This window comes from Symphodus melops, assembly GCF_947650265.1.
Source record: "Symphodus melops genome assembly, chromosome: 10".
In the NCBI taxonomy this organism is placed as follows: Eukaryota; Metazoa; Chordata; class Actinopteri; order Labriformes; family Labridae; genus Symphodus; species Symphodus melops.
The window spans coordinates 25,329,727-25,351,473 of NC_136700.1; the positions used below are offsets into that span (position 1 = coordinate 25,329,727).

At 44.9% G+C, this 21,747-nt stretch overlaps 1 protein-coding gene across 1 annotated transcript in view; it reads right to left on the reverse strand.

Annotated features, from left to right (window-relative positions):
- The window catches only part of gjd1b (gap junction protein delta 1b), a 33,210-nt gene that overhangs the window by 6,291 nt on the left and 5,172 nt on the right, over positions 1-21,747 (reverse strand). The window lies entirely within an intron of this gene.

A 21,747-nucleotide genomic window follows, 5' to 3' on the forward strand; every position in this document is an offset into this window, starting at 1 on the left:
TCACACGCAGCTTGAGGTCCTCATCAGGGGTCATCGCAGCACCCTTGAAAGGTGACATTTTGAATTAATCTATTGGGGTGTTTTAGCACCAAACTTTCCATACCCAAATTCTATCTGCGCTGTGGCGACTCGTGATCATTTTAACTGAAGAAATTATCTTTTCAACCCTTCATATTTAAAAAAAAAAAACATCAAATGCTCTCGTACTTGCAGATATTTCCGATGCCACTTTTGGGAGGTGGTGTGTAAGCACATTCCTGCATTATTCCTGCGCCTCTCTCCTGTTTTGAAAAGATGCATTGAGCAGGTGCAACTTATATTATAACGTGAGTCAAAGGCAGCCCAGGATGTCTAAGACCGGAAACGCGTCACCAATCAGTAACTTTACAACATAATGTTTGCATTTGTCGTTTACAGTGAAGATCTGTCACCCACTAAGATGTGTTTTGGGGCTTGTTGCTTTTATTTGATGGGACAGAGGACAGAGTAAGACTTCAGGAGAGAGTGTTGAATGAGCCCCACAGGTAAGACTTGAACCCGGGCGCACCTACAGGGATCATTTAAGACAGTTTCTGGCTTTTTACGAGACGAAATCAGGACAACCCGAGGCCAACTCGCAGTTTTTTAAAGACAATTATTGGACGTTCAGCAGAGATTTATCAAAGTCAGCGTGCTTATCTGGACACCATTGTGACTGAGCAGAGAATCCGGAAGTGGGGGGAGGGAGGGAGGGCTTTTTCACTGCACTTTAGATGTTGCCAGATAATCATTAGATGGCATTTGGCTGTGTGAAGGGTAATCTACCAATCGCGTCGCAGCTTTGCCAGTCTTGTGCGGAGTCAGAGGGCAGCGGTAATCCTTTCCAGAGTCTGACAGCGTGTGGCTCACATGTACCGCTCATCAAAACTGCAGGTCAGCGCTGATGACCTTCAAATTGAGAAATAAAATGCTTTTTCTCTTTTCTCCAATCCTCCCACCTGTGATGAGGCTACGTGTGCAGAGAGAGGAAAATAAACAAAATATAAATGAGGAAGAAAAAGGAAAATTGTGTTTGCCCTTGCACTGACTCCATTAAGAGGATTAGTGAGCAGAGAATTCACAATACCCTCGTGAGGGAGTATTGTACTAAACGTGCACACACGTGTGCGCACAGACATTGTATTCTGAACGGCCACACACACATGCACGCTCGCACTCGTATACATGCAACAAAACACCATCCAGACAGTGAGGAGGGAGACAATCTCAGACTGAGCGAGTACCGAGAGAAAACGTCAAGTCACTATTGAAGATGAATTAGTTCCAGACAGGGATAAAAAGATTATAAAGTCACCGGACAAAAAAACCCCCCCAAAAAAACCCAGTGTGCCTCGGACATCTCCTTAAATTAAAAGAGAAACCTGCCAGTTCTGGGACAGAGTGCTCGAGATGGGGGGGGGGGGATAGTAGGAAAACCAGCAACGCAGGAAAATCTCATCACAGAGAATGAATTATATAATAGCTTCCACACGCAAACCCACTGCTGTAATCTGTGGCTGGGCCGAGGGAGGATTCTTGCATTAGGTTTTTTTTTTTTCATGTTGTTAATGCCAATAGATTATATGCCAAACAGCAACCCCCACCTGTTTTTCTCTTCTCTGCACTTTCTTCTTTTTTTTTACTGTCATTTGCACTCCCAGGGCGCTCGGGACCTTTTTTTTTTTTTTTTTTATCCCCTCACTCATGAATAATCTCCAGATTGTGTCTGTAGTTTTCTAAGCAGGGCTTCCTTTCTCTGTGAACACTCTGCTGGTTTACCATTAAAAATGATATCACCCAACGCACGCTCTTCACTCTCGCTGCATCCTCTGGAGGAAACGCGCTCCTCATTCTGCAGAATCACTTTCCTGCGTCCAGCACCGTCTCCTGTCATTTGCATTTTAAATACATTTATTTGCCATGGTGGAAACATAGCTGATGTGATGTGGTGTATTAACAAATCAGGTATTTTTGCTGTTTTACTCTTGAATAAGCGATCTCACACGATCATGATTGGAGGACTTACCTCCTGACTTAAGGAGCATCTCTGTTCATACCTAAACCGTTTGGACTTTTTAAAGTCAACTTTGCTGGATAGTTTGGTTTGAGGGTAAGTTGTGCTCGGTTGCACAAGAAAGAACCAAAAACAGAGGTCCGAGGTGAACCAGAAAGCAGTGCATTGTGGGTTGAATTTGGTCGTTTGTAAACAGCGTCAAACAGGCCTGCTGAGCGACGAGCGTGGCTAACGTTAGCATTGCTAGCCTTCAGTCCTCCGCGCAGGTGAGCGTGCACATGCCTGTGCTCAGTGTGGTCACACATGGCTCCGCTTTAACGTGACTTTATCTCCATGAACACTCAGAACAAAGAACAGATGACTGTTGTAATAATATTGACATGATGCGGCGTCTGTTGTATTCACACGTATCTCCACACACTCGCTCGCAGCAGACACTGTTTGTTGTTCCCTTTCACTAATATGTCGACTGTGTTTTCACACAAGTGGTGGTAATTATGCATCCAACGTAAAGCCAGCAGAACTCCAAAACGCCTCCTCTCCTGCAGCTATTGTGCGTCCTCGACCCGCCGCTTTTATCTTCTCCTCTTGCTGATTATGCGACGCAGGATTTGTTGCTCTGAGGGGGCGTCTGTTGTTCTCAAAGCTCTCGGTTCATTTTCAAAAATTAAGTGTGAACAATAATCACAGTTCCTGCATCTGACCCCCCCCCCCCCCCCCCCCCCATCTCTTCCATTCATGATGCACACGCATGCACATGTGTGTGTGTGTTCACACACGCGCACTCACACAGCTGTATTCAGAGTGCTGGAGCAGCATCTGTGATCTCCCTTTATGTTTAATGTTGGTCTCTTCCAATGAGAGAGGATGATGAGCTGCATAAAAATAGAAGTTGAGGCAAAGCAGGAGAAAAATTAAAACCCTTGTTGTTTTTGGTATTGTTATTTTTATTTTATTTTTATTGTGGATAAACTTGGTCAAAAGTAAAAACAGAGTAAAACACAAAATGTAGAAATTGCGAATGGTAGAGATGTCGGAGGATGAGAATAGACCAGGAGAAAATGAAGGAGGATAATTAGGAAGAGGAGCAAAAACAGGAAATAATTGGCCCACAGGATCAAAAAGGAGAGTAGGTTGGGTTTTTTTGGAGAAATTTGAAGAAGAGATAAAAGAAGGAGAGATGGAAGAAGAGAAGAGCATCTGTGGTTCCTTTACCCAGAAACCCCAAACAACCCCCCCCCCCTTCTTTTTCCCGCCTCTCCTCCTCTCATCCCTCCTCCCTCCCTTCGATCTCACCCTCCGCTCAACTTCCCTTTTGCTAGTTACCACGGCAACAGGCGAGGGGCAGAAAAACGAAGGGAGATGAAGAGAGGGAGAGTCGTATAGAGAGGAGGTAAGACGAGCGCGGAGGTTTCTGCTGAGGAGGAGGGGGGGGGAAGATTTGTTGCAGCGGGGTCGACGCTAGCTTCAGTGCTTCAGAGAGCTTCAAGCAGATTTACTTCATGCAAACAGAAAAGTTTGTAGAAACAAGCGACACCGCCAGCGAGGGAGTCCAAGTTGTGCAAACGTTTCTTAGACGGTTATTAACGAGGAAAAACAGAACATCATGGCCTCCTCTGAGGCTCGCAAACGAGAGTTTCTTCTCCCCTGTTGGCCAAAAGACTCCAATAAGAAAGGATGTGGTTTTTTTGTTTTTTTTTAAGTAGGGCACAAAACGAGCCAAAAGATGGATATATATATAATCCATATTTAGAGTTTTTGATGGTGTCGACTGGAGATGATCATGAAAAGAGCAGCTCTGTCTCTGCAGGCTTAGAGGTCCGTCATCCCCTCTTGACTCTGAAGTAAACAAGTCTGATGTTACGGCTGACCTGCTAATCCCTTCAGAGCGTCCCCTTTAGCCCGCATCAATACCTGCCGTCAAGCTCCGCCCTTCCTTTCTGCACGTCCACTCCTGCAGCAGCTCTCATTCTACTTTGAATTCACCCACCACTTCTCTGACATACGAGCCGCTCAGCTCCTCCTTCCTCACAGCAGGACGTCAGGCTGTAGAGCCCTTTAACTCTGAAGCCCCTCTCAAACATGTGCTGACGTTGTCAAGGTGACGGCCAGCTCCTCCAGCCCGACTTCAAGCAGACTGTTCCTCACCACGCTGCCTTCGCTAAACGTCTACGTTAAGGTTCGGCGCAACTCGGAGCTGAGAATCTCATTAAAAAAAAATCATTTAGGTTTCCCTCATTGAAGACGGCGTCGAGATCAAAACAAACAAAAGAGCAGGAATAAGACAACGAAGAGCGCTCAGGATGTTGTACCTTATTACACATCTTTGGAGCTAAAAAGCTAAAAGTGGATTTTCCAAATTCAGAGTCTCATCACACCTGAGTTAACGGTGTTTTTTTGTTCCGAGTTTCTGTAGCTCATACCGACACACACTACGTGAAAGTCCCTCAAAATAACACGACAACATCTGCACAGATAGAACTGTCACAACACCACCGGTGTGTTTGGATTAATCTCACAAAAAGAGGAAAAAGCTGAAACAAACGTTAAGCGGCCATGTTGGATTTTAACATCTGAAGGTTCTCAAAGTCTGAAATCCAACTTCAGGGGAGATGACCTGTCAGACAGGCAACTCGGATTTGCTGACTTCAGAGACACGCTTCTCTCACACACACACACACACACACACACACACACACACACACACACACAGTGAGCACCCCAGAGTGGTAAACGGGGGTCAGTTTTTTGTCTTTAAAGATTCAGGAATCTGACATTATCATGTTTTTAGCTGCACTCAGCTCTTTTGTCTTGAGAGCCTCACAAACTTCTCTCCCTTCAGGTCGATGAACTATTTATTATCAACTTTTTTTCTTTTTTTTTGGTTCAATAAACATCACAAGGAAAAATTCTATACAGGAAAGGGTGAGAAAGCATGTGCTGAGATCAATAATAAATGTCAATATAAAATATACATTTGAATCATACTTCACTTCCCAGGCTGTTTGTCACACCTATATAACCTGTTATTTACATGAACAATTCAAACACAGGTGTAGCACTTGTGTCAAATGAGTGTCTAAGTTTAGCTACTGGACCAGTTCTAGGCTCTGTTCGAGTGGGGTAACAAAATAAAAATAACACCAGAGACCATATACTTTAAACAAAAGCCGGCACTTTACTGAAGTTAACACAGAATTAAGACAGAACAGTATAACTGTTTAAATGTATGGAAACACTCCTGCAGGTAAAATAAAATGTAAAGGTAAGTCACTTTAGTTCCCTTTTTTAGGTTTCCTATTTTGTGATCAGACCGGTCTGTAAATATTTCCTTTGTTTCTTAGGTTTTAAGTTTTTACCTATTTTAAGTTTCTTGTCTTCCCTCTTCACAGATTAAAGACACATGAAAATGAAATAATCACAATTACACTACGTTCACAAGTGACAATCATGAACAAACAGTATAAATGTAAACCTCAATTTCAGTTCAGAGTTATCTTCTCGAATTCGATTCAGTTCAAGTCAGCTTCTTAAATTCAGCTCAATTCAAAAACAAAAAGGGTCCAACACTCCTACCGCTCTGGCAGCGAGTTCACCAGCAGTCCAACCATAGCAGCGAATTCTCCCACTGGAACGATGAAAGTGATGTCTTGCTTCTAGAAACGATGTCCTTGGGTTTGGCTCGCCATCTTGTGTCCCGCGTCGCGTGTCGTCTCACACAGCGGTAGAAAAGCTAATTTTCTCAAACACTTTCCAAGTAAACAAAATCAAAAACTGTTGCACTAAACTCAGTCACAACATTCGTTTTATCAATCACCATGTAGGTGTCGATTTTCAGCTTAAATAAACTTCTTTCACTGTATTTTTCTCACTGTTTTCTCTTTAGCCTTTCGCTAGCTTCTCTCTCTCCTTCTCTCACTCGTGCGTCTGTCTTGCACGCGCTCCACACACAGAGAGCAGCGTATCTCTTAAAGAGACAGCGTCTATTATTTTTTCACAGCCATAACTTTATTTAACTTTCTTAATTAAACGGTTTGACTGTTTTAACACACTCTGAATGAATTAAACATGCATCTACCTTTTTTAAGGATTGTTATTTATGCGTTTCAGTTTGTAAATAGTTTAACTGAATGAGATATGTGTAACTTTTTCTTAATAATTAACCTATTTATGCATTTTAACAATGTATTCTCTATTTATTCAATTTCTTGTTAATGTGACTTTTCCAAGTGGGTTACATCCTCCCCACTTTACCTAATGCACGTCCCTGTGCATTACCTTAAAGGCTACACTGTAAAAACTGCATTGGGTTGTTGGAAGCTACGTTCTACAAATGCGTCTGTAAATGCTTCACTCAATCCTTGAAATAAAGATTGAACTATTGTAACCAGTGGATTACCTAGCTCAGGGTAAGTCAGTCGTTTTGGTGCTTGTCGGTCTCTAATGGATTTTCTTAGAGCTTCATTTCGGTCTGCACCCTCTTCACTGTCATTCGTTTCTGCAAGGTTCTGTGTAGGAGAACAAACTGTGTTCAGATTTTCTCCAGGTAGAGGTTGAAGGTCTTTTCCAACAGGCAGACTGTCCTCTATTGGATCAGGTAAGTTGTCATCTGCATGATCAGGTATGTTGATTTCTCCAAGATCAAGTTGATTGATGTCTCCAGAATCTGATAAGTTTGGACCTCCAAGATCAGGTGAGTTTAAGTCACAAGTATCTTCAGGGAAAGTCTCAGCTGCACCTGAAGGATCTTGTTCAATAGAAGTCAAGTTTTGAGAAGGTTCAATGTCTTCTGAAACGTTCTCCACAGTTTCAGTAGGATAAGTGAATCCTAGAGTTTCAACTGTTAAGTTCTTATCATTGAAATGATCATATTCTTCAGGATCACATCGGGATTCATTGTCATCCACTTCTGAAGTGTCAACTTCTGGATGCTGTCGAGTTCTTGGCCGTTTTGGAGTCTTTGGTGTGTCATTTTCAGTTTCAACAGGATCCATAGGTAGGTATCCGCATGGAAGCAAAAGGTCACGATGAAGAGTTCTCTGTGGACCTTCTCCAGCCTCAGGTTTCACAACATATACTGGAATGTCCCCACACTGTCTCAGGACAACATATACATCTGACTCCCACTTGTCAGCTAACTTATGTTTCCCTCTTAAGCGGACATTTCTGACTAAGACTCTGTCATCTTTTCTCAGAGTAGACTCAACAACATGTTTATCAAATCTTGCTTTATTGCGATCTGCGACCTTTTTTGCATTCTCTGAAGCAACTCGATAGCTCGTCTCAAGATGAGATTTCAAGTTCTGATAGTACTGAGAATGTGACACTGGTTGGTGATGAACTGGCAAACCGAAAGCTAGGTCAACCGGTAACCTTGGCTGTCGCCCGAACATCAACTCATAGGGGGAAAAACCTGTCACTTCGTTCTTAGTACAGTTGTAGGCGTGTACTAATGGCTTTACATGATCACGCCAGTGACTCTTTTTCTGATTGTCAAGGGTTCCCAGCATGTTGAGTAGGGTCCTATTGAAACGCTCTACAGGATTCCCTCTCGGGTGGTAGGGTGTGGTTCTGATTTTCTGGGTACCTATGAGCTCACACAGTTCTTTTATCGTTCGGGACTCAAAGTCTGGGCCTTGGTCACTATGAAGCCTTTCAGGGATACCATAGTGAACTAGAAAGTTATCCCATAAGCACTTAGCTACAGTTAGAGCTTTTTGGTTTCGAGTAGGGACTGCTACTGCATACTTTGTAAAGTGATCTGTAATGACCAAAATGTCTTTGGTGTTACTTGAATCTGGTTCAATCGAAAGGAAATCCATGCACACTAGCTCAAGTGGTCTAGTAACTGCGATGTTAACAAGTGGTGCAGCTCTCTCAGGTAAGGATTTACGACGTATGCAGCGACTACAGGTCTTTACTCTCTTTTCAACATCAGCTGACATTTTGGGCCAATAGAACCGTGTTCTTACCAAATCTAGAGTACGCTCCAAGCCCATGTGCCCAATGTCATCATGTAAGCTCTTTAAGACTAAAGGCCTCAACTCCTCTGGGAGCACAAGTTGGTAAGTTGTCTGTGCACTTTCTTGTCGCTTTCTGTATAGTACGCCATCCAATAGTTCTAGCCTGTTCCATTCTCTTAAGAGCAGACCAAGCTCTGGGAGCTCCTTTCTCACACTTAGTGGAGGTTTTTCTCCAGACTCCATCTGGTAGATGACTTGTCGGATGATGTTATCGGCTCTTTGTTTCTCTGTCAACTCAGCTGCTGTGAATTGAGGTATGATGGATGATCCACCGAGCTGTTCTTCATCTCTAAAGCTAGCTGGTATGGCTTTTGGATGATGAGCAAGTGACATGATCAATACAGTCTCAGGTAATGCCTTTGTAGATTCATCATCGAAAGAGTAATGGACTAAGTGTTTCTCACAAATGGCTTTGACTGTGTTCTCTGTTATCAGATTTGAGTCGTCAGGTTTAGACAAGTGTTTTTCAGCAAACTTACTTATCCTCTCCATCTCTTTTTGTGATGTTAAGTCATTAATCAAACCACTATGTGGTCTTCTGGATAGTCCATCAGCGTCTTGGTTTAGTTTCCCTGCTCTGTATTGCAGTTGAAAGTCAAATGTTGACAAAGCAGAAAGCCATCGGTAGCTTGTCGCGTCGAGTCTGGCAGAAGTAAGGATATAGGTTAACGGGTTGCTGTCAGTAACAACAAGGAAGGGACTACCATACAAATAGTCTTGGAACTTCTCAGTTACTGCCCACTTAAGGGCAAGGAACTCTAATTTGTGAGCCGGATACCTGGCTTCACACTGTGATAAGCCACGGCTTGCGTAAGCTATGACCCGTCTGTGTCCTTGCTGATCTTGATACAGGGCAGCACCTAATCCAACAGTGCTTGCGTCTGTATGTAAAACATATTGTAGTTTGGGATCAGCGAACCCCAGAACTGGAGCTGTCGTCAACTTTTCAATGACAGTCTCAAATGCAACTTGGCATTCAGCTGTCCACCTATCACCGAAAATGTCTTTGGGGTTGAGATACTTCTCTTTGTCCACCTTGTGACTGTTGTTCTTCCGCAGTGGCGGATACCCAGCAGTGAGTGCATTGAGAGGTTTCACAACCTTTGAGTAGTCTTGAATGAATCGGCGGTAATAGCCGCAGAATCCCAGGAAGGTTCTAAGTTCCTTTAAAGTGGTTGGTTTTGGCCAAGTTTTAAGTGAGGCTATCTTTTCGGGGTCAGTCTCAATGCCTTTCTCAGATACAATGTGCCCTAGATACTTAACTGATGACTGAAAGAACTTACACTTATCAGGGGACAATTTCAGTCCGTATTCCCTCAATCTGTTTAGTACATTGAGCAATCGCTCTTCATGTTCCTCCAGCGTTTGAGAAAAGACAATGAGGTCATCGATAAAGACAAGAGCCTGTTTCAGGTTTAGTTCACCAATGCAACGCTCCATAAGCCTTTGGAAGGTGCTGGGAGCATTTGTGATTCCCTGTGGCATCCTGTTAAACTCAAAGAAACCTAGAGGGCAGACAAATCCAGTTTTTTGTTTGTCTGACTCCTCCATCTCGATTTGGTAGAAGCCTGATTTGAGATCAAGGACGGAAAACCACTTGGATCCATTCAGCACTGAGAAACACTCCTCCAAGTTTGGTAAGGCATAGGAGTCTTTTACTGTTTGAAGGTTAAGCTTTCTGTAGTCCACACAGAGTCTGACATCCCCATTCTTTTTCCTGACGACAACTATCGGTGAGGAGAAAGGAGACTCTGACTCACGGATGATTTCTGCATCAAGTAGTTCCTGTAGATGTTTTCGTACAGCTTCGATGTCTTGTGGATGTATCGGCCTCGCTTTGTGCTTGAATGGTGTCTCATCACTGAGTTTTATGTGGTGTTTTATTTTTTCAGTGCGCCCAAAGTCGAGGTCATGCTGTGCGAACACATCTGGCATGGAGTTGAGCTTTTCAGTGACACGTTGTTTCCATTCATTGGGTATTGGAGAGTTCGTAAAGTCAAATTGAATCTGTGACTTTGGTTCAGACTTTGTTGAAGTGTCTGACTTGTCAGTTGTAATGGGCTGGACACTTTGAATGGCATTTACTTCAGCTATAACACACTTGGGAGAGATGGTGATATCATGGTCTGACTCGTTCTTGAGGATAATTGGTATGCAGCGATGTAGCTTGGATGGTAGGCTTGTTAGACCATTCGTAACTATTAAGCCACCTGGTAGGGGAGAGGTTTTCGGATGTTCAACTATGACCCACTTTCCAGTGTTTGGTGTTCTGCAGTTGACCGATCCATCCACAACTTTGGTCTGGCCAGGGCCAATGATCTCTGGGTCTTGACCGGAGAGTCTCACAACACCAAGGCTGGGGTCAGTTTTTTGTCTGTGTCTCATCTCAAGAGTCTTGAGAACAACCATGTAGCCATAGGGCAATGAGTCAGAGTTCTGAGGGTTTGCGTCGGTGTACTGCTCATAGAGGATGTCTAAGGTGTTAGTGCCTATGAGGACCGATGACAAGGTTGAGCGCATATCAGGTACTATCAAGGCTAAAGTGGGCACCTCAATATCAATGCCGAGGATACTCTTTGGGAATGTGATGGTTACCTCAACATAACCTAAGTAAGGGACATCTTGGCCATTGGCTGCTTCTACTTCTAGCAAGTCTTTAATAGGTCTAATGGATAGGTGTGATAAGTTTTGCTTGTAGAATGACTTTGGAATTGTTGTCACTTGGGACCCTGTGTCTAACAAGCAGTTACAGTCCTTTTCTGCAATTGTCACTTGTGCAGTGGTCTTAGCTCCAATGAGCCCCTTTGGTAACGTCATTATCTTTTGTCTTGAGTGTGAGCATGCAAGTGAAGCTCGTAGTCTCTTTTTGGGACATGTCTCCTGTATATCAGCCCCCATCTGTCCCTCAACAAGGGCTGATTTTAGTTTAAATGGGGAGATTTTGTAGGATTGTTTCTCATCTCCCATATTGACTGTTTCTCCTTCAGCATTTTTCTTTTTGAGGCCACAAGTGATGGGTTTGGTTCAGATTCACATTGAGGCTTTATGTGTCCATCTTCACCACACCTGAAGCAGTACCAAGGTCTTGGCTTGTCGTCGCTCACATTACTTTTGCTAGATCGTGGCTGTTGTGTGTTAGCGCTGTCAGCTGAGAACTTGGTTGTGGCAGTCTGGAAAGGTGCTTTCTTTGAATGTGCCTTGCTGTCTTTTTGTGTGATTCGGGAGAGCTGGGTTTGCAAACTAGCTATTTGCCTTTTCAAGTCTTTCATTTCAGATTTAGAGTCACCATGGGTTTGTGGTGTTGTGTCACACTTTTCAGCACATTCACCACAGGCACTTTGGAAGTGTGAAGACACCTTCTGTCTTGAGACACCAAAATGCTGCTTCATACGATGCTCTTTGGAGTTACGTTTATCTTCTACTGTTCGAAGTAGTAGGAGGAGTTCTGCAAAGGTAGGTGGGTTTTGCCTCCTTTGTTCTAGCTTTAATTCAGATATTAAGGTATTATCCCAGCAGCCCCTGCAAAATTGTTTCAGAAGCTGGCTGTTCAGATCAGTTACATTTACACCACCTCTCCTGAGAGTGGTGTTTAGCATGACTTGTAGGCGCTGAAGATATGCTGAGGATTTCTCGCCATAGTTTTGCAGTGTGTTAAGAAACTTGGCATAGAGGTCGTCTCCGTCTTCGACTGTGCCGAAAGCAGAGTCTAGAATGTTTAAGTACTTTGATGGAGATGAGTGAGGAGTCAAATGCTTCACAATGTCGACAGCAGGTGACATAAGACTTTCAAGTATTTTTCGTGACTTGAGCAAATCTGATTGGTTTGCGTCACTTAGTAGGAAATCTGCATTTGAACGCCATGTCTCATAATCTACTTCATGGTTTGGACGGGGGGTGCGTCCAGAGAAAGGTCTGAGTCTCACTGAAGTATGAGCTTGTGATATGCCATCTTCACGTTTGACTATATGTTCAACAACAACTTTCTGAAGATCAGATGGGTAAAGGTCGGTCATGCTCAGGATGGGTTGTATCTTTTCGTTGGGAGGTGGTTTGAATGGTGCAGTATCAGGTTCAAGGATTTGAGAATGTTGCGGTTGAGGAACACTGGGCTGAGGACTTCCTTGTGCTGCAGCCTCAAAGGCATATCCTTGTGCTTCATCCAAACCTGTTTCTGTTTCTCCTCCTTGGTCGACAGTCTCACCAATGCGAGATAGCTCTCCTTTTAGCACGTCTGAAAAGTCTTTGCCAGTCAGTTTTGCTATCTCCTTTAACTCTTTGAGATACACTTCTGTCGCTGATTGGCTAACTGTAGGAATGTAAACATTTGTTAAGGCCTGGATGTGGTAAGTGAGCTTTGCTTGAGTTTTGCTATCAAGCTCATATGGCAGTAAGGGTGAAAGGGCTTGTACAGCTGTGCCATATGTGTACTCTACAATAATCTGTGGGCCTTTATCTTTGTCAGGTAAGTCAACTGGGATCTGTCTCTCAACAGAGCCGTACTGTTTGAGAAAATCATAAAGTTCTTCATCAGCTTCTGTGTCTGTTATGCCGCTAACTAAGAGTGAGTTTGGAATCTTAACGCCTGTCGCTTTAATTATCTCCATTTTGAATCAATATTTAGTATTTATCTGGTCTCTGGTTAATAACTTTACATCTGTTTTGGCCACTCCTGGCTGGCTCGCCAATTTGTAGCACTTGTGTCAAATGAGTGTCTAAGTTTAGCTACTGGACCAGTTCTAGGCTCTGTTCGAGTGGGGTAACAAAATAAAAATAACACCAGAGACCATATACTTTAAACAAAAGCCGGCACTTTACTGAAGTTAACACAGAATTAAGACAGAACAGTATAACTGTTTAAATGTATGGAAACACTCCTGCAGGTAAAATAAAATGTAAAGGTAAGTCACTTTAGTTCCCTTTTTTAGGTTTCCTATTTTGTGATCAGACCGGTCTGTAAATATTTCCTTTGTTTCTTAGGTTTTAAGTTTTTACCTATTTTAAGTTTCTTGTCTTCCCTCTTCACAGATTAAAGACACATGAAAATGAAATAATCACAATTACACTACGTTCACAAGTGACAATCATGAACAAACAGTATAAATGTAAACCTCAATTTCAGTTCAGAGTTATCTTCTCGAATTCGATTCAGTTCAAGTCAGCTTCTTAAATTCAGCTCAATTCAAAAACAAAAAGGGTCCAACACTCCTACCGCTCTGGCAGCGAGTTCACCAGCAGTCCAACCATAGCAGCGAATTCTCCCACTGGAACGATGAAAGTGATGTCTTGCTTCTAGAAACGATGTCCTTGGGTTTGGCTCGCCATCTTGTGTCCCGCGTCGCGTGTCGTCTCACACAGCGGTAGAAAAGCTAATTTTCTCAAACACTTTCCAAGTAAACAAAATCAAAAACTGTTGCACTAAACTCAGTCACAACATTCGTTTTATCAATCACCATGTAGGTGTCGATTTTCAGCTTAAATAAACTTCTTTCACTGTATTTTTCTCACTGTTTTCTCTTTAGCCTTTCGCTAGCTTCTCTCTCTCCTTCTCTCACTCGTGCGTCTGTCTTGCACGCGCTCCACACACAGAGAGCAGCGTATCTCTTAAAGAGACAGCGTCTATTATTTTTTCACAGCCATAACTTTATTTAACTTTCTTAATTAAACGGTTTGACTGTTTTAACACACTCTGAATGAATTAAACATGCATCTACCTTTTTTAAGGATTGTTATTTATGCGTTTCAGTTTGTAAATAGTTTAACTGAATGAGATATGTGTAACTTTTTCTTAATAATTAACCTATTTATGCATTTTAACAATGTATTCTCTATTTATTCAATTTCTTGTTAATGTGACTTTTCCAAGTGGGTTACACAGGTGTCAGGAAACAGGCAGAGAGGGAGCGTGCACATTTTTATCCCAAATCTGTAGAGATGACACAAACGTAAAGATCGTCTTTACGGGATTAAAAAACGTGCTTTATAATAGCGTGGAGCATTTTGTCCTTCGAGTCGAATCCTGAAATATGAAAAAAGCCCCGAAGCCAAAACAAACGGCGGCTTGTTTATGAGGAGCGAGTAAAGAGCTGCAGAGAAGATCAGTGGTTTGTTAAAGTCTGTTCTCAGTCCCTCTCTCGACCTTTCCCCCCCCCCCGCCACCCCGCCTGAATGTTTTCACGTTCCGTCTGTGTTTTGTGTCTGAAGGCTACCAGGTGGTGGGAACTCAAATCCAGCGCGGCGGAAACTCCCGACAAATCTAAAACGTTCACATCAGATACGGGCGGACACTTGTCATAATCTCTCTCCGTCAGTCTGTGCGTTCCTTCGCCAAGGTTTATCAATAGCTCCTAGTTCACGGCGGGTCGCCAGGGAACCAAGCTGCCTCTCAAGCCTGGAACAGGAGACCTCAGAAAACACACACACACACACACACACACACACACACACACACCCTGAAGGGATGTTCCGGTGCTTCAGGCCAGTGACAGAAGGAGTGAGGGGGCTGCACTCTCCCCTGTTGACAGACCTTTATCTGCATTGCCTCCAACCTGCTATCTCACACGCACACACACACACACACACACACACACACACACACACACACTTAATGTTTGTATAGAAAATACACACTGGGTGTTAGTGTGTACACAGAAACGGAGAATAAACTCTCAGAGGACAGACTTGCACATCTGTACACACACACACATTTTAATCAGAGGCAAGCACACACACACACACACACACACACACACACACACACACACACACACACACTTCCAGCTGTCCGTGACGTCACAAAGCCGATTGTGTCTGACATGAGTTATCGGGTGTTGGTTTCGTTCTCTCAGGAGTGCACCAAGATGAATTTATATCAAACCGTCCCGTGTTGTCGGTTTTACTGTCGCCGGCGTGCGTTTCCATCCCACAGGTGAAGAAGCGGCTGCTTGAACCACCGGGGCTTTGCGTACGAACACGAGGAGCGATCAACACAAAAGAAATAAAGCTGCTGGTTTTATTCACCTTCGTTACACGGTAGACATTTTTCTCTCTCAGGGTGGGAAGCTCAAACGCTGCTGCTGTGAAGCTGCACCGCTGTGTTCCACTTTGTAAAATCATGCGTTCGATATTCGGCGAACATTAGCGGCCATGTTGGCGAATACAACACTGAGGGCAGCACTGGTTCGGTTTGAGGTACCCTGGATGTGTGTAGGGATGCTAAGATGTGTGATCCCTTTGTTACATCTGCAGAGAAATCTGGCTGCGGCATTTTGAACGAGTTGTAGACGCCGCGGCGTGGAGTAAGACACCGGCGGGTGTGTCAGCTGACAGAACTCTATGATGCTTCAGCCTCGGTGTAATCCTGAGTCCGTAAGCTGCCGAAATGGAAATCTAATAATAGCATTTTACAATACTGTTCTCATGTCTACCCATCTCTCAGCACCTCTGCCTTTATCTCTCTCTCTCACACACACACACACACACACACACACACACACACACACACACACACACAAAGGTATTTAAGTGGTGTGTTGATGAATGTGAACTGATTAGCTGGCTGGGGGATGAAATTAAGAATAACACACATTCGCACGCACATGACAACGCTCGGCTAATAATAAGAGGATGATTTTTTATTTAGTAATTTATAAAAAAAAAAAAAAAAAAATCAAATCAAAACTGACTGAGTCCACGACACGCTCGAGCGCTCTGTACGCGAGGAAGACGTAAATAGCTGCACACAGATTAAAAATAGACTTTCTAAAATCATCCACGAGTGATCGCTCACTGCAGATCAATGGCGGGAAGGAGGAGAAGTGACATGAGTGGTCACCATGGCAACAGACGTGGAGCACTGGGTTTTTTGGGGTAGGGTTGTGATGGAGTGGAGGGAGGTGTGTGTGTGTGTGTGTGTGTGTGTGTATGGTGGGCAGGAGAAAGAGCAGCAGGAGGAAGTGGGAGAGCGAGCGTGTGGGCAGTAGGGAGGGGGCGGAGTCAATTCAAAGGGAATGCAGAAAACGCGTGCGCGCCGCCAGAGAGAAATGATGAGCGTAATCCGGATTAAAATGGAGGGTTTTTTCGACAATCCCGAGTCAGGAGCGCCGCGTTGGTGCCAACTACCCACCCACAGCAGCTACACCGAGCCAAGCCCAGAACCAAATCAGCCGCTCTGGCACATGCCGGGAGCCTCCGTGACACACAAGCAGACGGCCACGCGGGGAACAGCGCCAAAAACACCCGAGCCACCTGATTTTTATTCGCTTTGATTCTCTAATCTGCTGCATGGTCTGAAAGGAAAACTAGGAGAGGAAATGACAGTTTTCACGTGATTCAAACTCAGAGCTGTTTATGCAAAAACTGCAACTTCCTGATTTTCTTTTTTAAACATTCACAAACTGCCCGTAAACATCATTTCCTTCCTTCTCTGACGCGTCTGGAGGTGAAAGAGCCGGAGACGATAGTTATGCTCTCGGTCTCGGAGCGCTCAGGTCTGGCCAACTTTCTCGCTAAATCTGGCGCCTTTGACTTTTTTTTTGTCCAAAGCTACTAGCGACAAATCTAGCAACTTTTCATTTGGAGAAGTGAAGGCAACACTTCACCTTGAAGTGTTGCCTTTTTGTCTCTTCCACGACGTTGTTTCTCATCCATTAAGATTTACACACTTATTGTGAATTATGCAAAATTAGGTGATGACGTCCATGTTGTGTGAAGCTCTAACAGACACTGAAAGCGTCCCACATCGCAGCTCTGTCCTCGTTGGCTCGGAGAGACGTGTGACCGTCGCATATTGCTGCGACACAAACACTGCCTCGTTTCGCTGCCTACATCAAGAAACTGTGAATGCAATCATGTGTGTCACACGTGTGTGTGTGTGTGTGTGTGTGTGTGTGTGTGTAGGTGTGAATGCTTTGTCACACTCGATCTGGTTGCTCATATGTAACGTCAGACCGGGACACTTTGGGCAGCGCGTGTATGTGTGTGAAAACGTGCCTGTGAGAATGACTCCGCCCCCTGACTGATGAGTAAATGTAGCCGCCGTGCTGCAAGCTCGCTTACGCACATGTTCGTATATTTGGACGGCCATCTGGTTGCGAGCGTGTGTGTTTTGTTTGCGAGCGTGCACACAGGTGAGGGGGCAGTGAATCAGATGTCTCATTATAGATTGTTGGTCCTGGCAGAGACGGCGCGTGTTTGTGCAAAGTGTCCGGTGTTTGAGCTCCTGATTTTTTAATTCATGTTTAATTCTTCTGCAAACACAAACACGTTCAAAGAGAGGGATGCACTGCGGTCTGATGAGTGGCTTCAACAAACTCCGCTCGAGGTTGAAGATGCAGCCGGTGACGGGGAGTTGAGGGACGGCTGAGGATGAGGAGAATAAATCAATGGCAGGAGAGCGTCCTTCTCATCTACAAAAAGGCGAGATAAAGAGGCGAGGGCGAGGAGCGAAGAACAAGCGAGAGATGCAGAGAGCGGATTTATCGCGTCATCACACAAACATAATGATCAATCAAAGAAGAGGAGGGTGTCAGCTTTATGGTCCGCACATAGGAATGCTGTTAGTCAGAGTCTGAAAATATCTCGGTGGCCTCGCAGCCACGAGCTCACACAAACACCACCGAGCTTTAAAACCTGCCAAACAGCAACGATGGCTTATTGTTTTAATTCCACAGATTCAGTCGATGCACGTCGCTCATCAAGCTAAGCGGCGTGCATCGACCCTGACAGGATGTCACACATCATATCCCAACATCGCCACATAAACAACTCAACCAAACGGTGCTTCTGTGAACCCTTTACAGCTGGCCTTTTTAAAACTCACAAAGCTGGATGCCCAAACTAAACCAGGGCAACGTTTCCGATCATGAGGTTAACGTATGTTGGAGTAATCCCAGGATGAGTCTGCAGAGGGCGCTACACAGCTTGTTTTGAAAATCACACCGTGATTCCTCGATGGAAACCAACCGGCTTCACGCCTCTACGTGAGCCGGTGAAACCTCGTACACAGACTCTCTTTCTCCCAGCAGCCCTCCACTCGCAGCCCTGCAGCGTTCGGCTCCCCGTAAGGCTTCCAGAGAGCTGGCCAATCAGAGGAGAGGGGGGGGGGTTACTGACACCAGTACCAGATCAATAAGGAGAAGATTAAAGCTGTGAATCCTGCAAAGCTTCTCCACAAGTGAACGGTGAACACGAGGAGGATTCGGGATCTTTAAGTTGTTTGCTGATGTGGCTTTATCTCGCTGCAGTTGAAATTCCTTTTAGCAGCTTTTCAGGGTAAAGAGTGTTGAATTGTAACAGGTATAAGAAGTCGAGGCTCTAATGTGGTTTAACGCGACACTCAACAAGCTCTTTGCCTGACTTGTTTGCCTGCCTTGCACACGCCTCATGTCAACAGGGTGGGAAAATCTGTGTGAGGAGATGTAAAGCCTGCCTGGGATAAATAATTCATGGCATCACAGCGACCGTCATGAGGTGATGCAGAACACGGACCGCCTCGCAAGTTGGCGTATTGATTTCCTGATAACACGAGGAAAAGCTTGGCAGGTGAGTTTTAATCCTCGACTGTCAGATCCAACCACAGGTCCCTGAATGCACCAGCACACACACACACACACACACACACACACACACACACACACACACACACACACACACACACACACACAGGGATGGATTCGTAATCAGCACAGTTTCTCTTTGGATGAACAACCACTGTGATTAATCCAACGAAAAAGCTTCACTGCTCGATAACCAAAACTTCTGAACTTCAAGGCAGCTTGATTGGTTGACAACAGCTCGGTTCAAAAAGTAGAGCAGTGCGACTCCTGCAAAGTTTTTGGGGGTGTGTGTTCGTAAACAGCCACATATTCACAGACTTTATGGAGCTCCTGCCAGACCCCTCGTACTTTTCTGCAGAAAGTCTGAGCTCTCGATGGTTATTTCCTGCGATCGGTGCTTGCACTTCTTTCCCCAAAACGTACATACAGTAAATATAGACAGATGAATCAGTGGTTTCCATGGCAACAAAGACTAAATCCACAAACTCAACAAACAAAATAAATGCACGACAATCGGGGCACAAGAATCGTGAGTTCAGGTCATCTCAAAGGCGCTCACATCACAAACTACCGGATCTTTTTAAGATTTTCAGGCCCAACGGCGCCGGCAGTAATATACGTGAGCTTGTTTTGTGTAGAGAGGAAAAAACATAAAGTTTGGACAACGTGGGTTTGTGTTGTTGTTTTTTTTCCTGAGAGCTGGAGGGGAGGTTGTGACTGTCCGAGAGCCGTCATTACCGCCGGTCGCCCCTACCGTCCTCCCTCGTCTCTCGTGGTCACACACGACTTCAGCCAGACCCTTTCATGATGTCATCGTCAAGATTTTAAATCCTCAAAATATCAAACATGTTCATAATCAAATTTGCGGCGACCTCCATTCAGATCATTGATGTTAAGATTGGATCTGTATAATGCTCACGCTACAAGATAATCTGGGAGGACAATCGGTTCCGAGCAGAGTCAGGAACGACCCCGTGACTGTCGGCCCGATTATCCTGCAGTCTGAGCCGAGCTTTAGTGGCCCCGGGGTCCACATGGCGTCATGTCAGTGACGTCAGCCTTTGGTTTCTGTAGAGGCCTTTTAAAGCCCAACGGTGGCGGTCACCTTGTTTGAAATTCTGCCTCCCATCCGAACGTTCGATCTGTTGGGTTACAGTCAAAGAGGCTAAAATGCCCCCGCCCGCCCGTCAAAGAGGCCACGCCCCTATTTATGCAAATGAAGTGTTAGATACAGATAGGACCGATATAAAAATGAGCCAGTCAGTCTATATCTGCTCATTGCACCGGTATGTAAACATGTTTACAGTGGATTTTTTTCTTCTATTGGACCTGATGGGATCGCCCCGGCTTTCAGTGCCGGCCCCAAGTGGACACTCGAGGAACTGCAGATGTTGCTGCTTGTTGCCTCTGTGAAGTGATGTCCGGGTTAAACAAACCCCCCGGCGTCATCCGAACACTGACCTGCTTCATCCTCCAGCAAGGTGCTAACGCTAAACCTACGAGCTTTACTGAGTCACCCTGCCAGGGCCGGTCTGTCTCAACTCTGACCCCCCTCCGCTTGTTAATCCCTCTGTCTTCATCCCCCTCTCTTCTGACAAGCATTTTTGTTGCTTTCTGATTTTTTTAATCCATTAGCACTGCTGCAAAGACCATGAACAGAGTGCCTGAGGATGCAGGTAGCCCTTCAACAACACAATGTCTGACGGACACACACTTGCAACAGGAGCTTAATGGATTAATCCATCAGCATGAAGACAACACGTCAACCCCGACCTCAGCATATGTGTGACTGTGAGGATGAAGAAGCGGCTGAAAACAAGAATGGGATCGAGGGTGAATTGTAAGCGGGAAGAAATGAGAGCACAAGCTGCATAATAATGTGCGGCTTCGCTCCCAACGCTCCCCCAGCTACAACTCTGCATCTCCAACTGTCCCTGCGGAGGCTGGTTGTAGTTCAGTCATGAAAGGCTGCAAGCAGCAACAGAGCATGTTTCATTTCCAGGATGTTTGCATCTCCAGTAGAACAGCTAGATCAATCCTGATATAATTAATAACACGGAACACAAACACACGCTGCATCTTAAATTATTGATTGATCGTCGCTTCCTTACTCGAGGTTTCATCAGCGCGTTTTGAGGCTTGTTAGAAATGCCTTAAATGCAGACGGATTTACACGCTCTACTTCACTCTCAGCCTCCCCGTGTAACATGTGAGGTCATTTTAATCACCACTTTCTGCCGGTGTATAGCGCCGAGAAGGTCCTGACATGGTAGGCGACATCATCCCGGGGGTCATTACATATGGATGGAGGAAGTGTGAGAGCAACCACATGCCTTCTGTAAGTTTCTCTTTTAAGAAAGGAAAAAAAAATCTCTCTGGGGAATCTGGCAAGAGTGAGATAATATCACAGCCTCCTTCTCACTTTCTTATGTAGCGCACATTTGTAGGATAAGCCCCGTTCTGTGCTAACAGAATCCTCCATCATGTTCGTGGGGGGGGGGGGGGGGGGGGGGGGGGGGGTGAAGGCTCCACGGGAGTTGGCTCCATAAAAGCACGATGATCTAAAGGTCATTTGAAGCCAGCGCTGCAACCTGTCAACAAACACGCATGCCGAACTAATAAATATTGGTTTTGGCTTGGTGGAAGCGTGGTGCTGTGTTGAAGGAGTGCACATGCAGCACACACACACACACACACACACACACACACACACGAGTCGAGTACACTCAGGGGAGTCACGCTGAGCGACCCTCTCTATAGCAGCACTCCCACACGCACTCGTCATCACCTCCAGTCGTGTGAGCGTGTGCAGAGGCGCCGTCCCTTCACAAACCCGTTCTCCATGACGCTCTTCATGAATGAGAGCTGCACGCACTTTTTCACACACGTGCTGTAGCGCTTCGCTGCAGCTTTGAGGTGCTTTTAATCATGCTCGTTTCTGTAACCGTCTTTCCAGCACAACTGGAAGGCTTTCATTTACAGAACGGTCCAACACGTGTTCGTGTTTGCTGACCTCGCTCTGCACGCAGAACAGACGCATCGTTCACACAATCGTGATTTCACACAAGCAAAAACTCCTGGGAAAACTTCAGGACGGGCTGAAACTTTAAACCATTATTTAATGGCTTTAAAAGGAAAC